The sequence below is a fragment of the Lupinus angustifolius genome, chromosome LG09 (assembly GCF_001865875.1).
Source record: "Lupinus angustifolius cultivar Tanjil chromosome LG09, LupAngTanjil_v1.0, whole genome shotgun sequence".
In the NCBI taxonomy this organism is placed as follows: Eukaryota; Viridiplantae; Streptophyta; class Magnoliopsida; order Fabales; family Fabaceae; genus Lupinus; species Lupinus angustifolius.
In genome coordinates, this window is record NC_032017.1 from 12,747,395 (window position 1) to 12,749,024 (window position 1,630).

Sequence of the window (1,630 nt, forward strand, 5' to 3'; positions counted from 1 at the left end):
AGATGGGATTTTGGATTCCATTGACTTCACAAACCCTAAGGTTTGCGTCAAATGCATAAAAAGAAAACAAACCAAACAGTAGAAATATGGTTCATATAGAGCTTCGGACGTCTTAGAATTGATACATACTTTTATTTGTGGGTCATTCCCTACGGCTTCCTAGAATGGTCAACAGTACTTCATATCATTCATAGACGATTATTCTCGTTATGCATACATTTTTCTAATTCATGAAAATTCCCAATCATTGGACGTGTTCAAAACTTTTAAGGCTGAAGTTGAAAATCAACTCAGCAAAAGGATTAAGTCATATCTGATCGTGGTGGTGAATACTATGGTAGATATGACGGTTCATGTGAACAACTTCCAGGGCCTTTTGCCAAATACCTAAAGGAATGTAGTATAGTCACATAGTACACCATGCCAGGATCGCCTAGCATGAATGGTGTGTCTGAAAGACGAAACTGGACTCTTAAGGATATGGTGAGGAGTATGATTTGCCACTCTACCTTACCAGAGTCACTCTAGGGAGAGGGACTTAAGACTGCAGCTTATATTCTTAATAGGATGCCAACTAAGGCAACTGCCAAAACACCTTATGAGCATTGGACTGGGCGAAAGCCTAGTCTAAAGCATTTTCATGTGTGGGGATGTCCAGCTGAGGCAAGGCCTTATAGGCCTCAATGAAAAGAAATTGGACTCCCGTACAGTGAGCAGTTACTTTATTGTTATTCTGAAAAATCAAGGGGCTATAAATTTTATGACCCAAATCCATATTTGAGACGGGTACAGCCACGTTCTTTGAGGATGTTGAGTTTGAGGGGGAAGATAAGGTTAGAAACTTTGTCTTAGAGGAAGAATCTGTATCTATTCCAGATGCGATTCATATGGTTGCTTTTGAAGAAGCAAATTTGGAACCTCCTCAGGACATAGTTGATGAAACCTTCCCTGCTCAAGGTGAGTTAGTAATTCATGAAGGACAAACTCAAAACCCTCAAGAACATGGACAAGAGTTCCAAGAGCCAATAGGTTTGCGTAGATCCACTAGAGAAAGGAGAAATGCAATTCCGGATGATTACATTTGCTTTCTCCTGGAACATGAGGGTGATGGCTTAATGGATAATGATCCATTAAACGTTCGTGAAGCCATCCAAAGTTCCAATTCGGAAAAGTGGATTGAAGCAATGAAAGAGGAGTATAAATCCATGCAAGACAATAAAGTTTGGGAACTTGTCCCATTACCAGAAGGTAAGAAACCCATTGGTTGCAAATGGATTTTTAAGACCAAGCGGGATTCTAATGGTAATGTGGAGAGGTATAAGGCACGTCTTGTAGCTAAGGGTTTTACTCAGAAGGAAGGGATTGATTATAAAGAGACTTTCTCTCCAGTTTCATTGAAAGACTCTCTTGGGATAATCATGGCTCTTGTAGTACATTATAATTTGGAGCTTCATCAGATGGATGTCAAGACAACTTTTCTCAATAGAAACATTGATGAAAAGATTTATATGGTGCAGCCAGAAAAATTTATAACGGGAGACCGAAAGAATATGGTTTGCAAATTGACAAAATCCATCTATGGGCTAAAACAGGCGTCTCGTCAGTGGTACCACAAATTTCATAAGGTGAT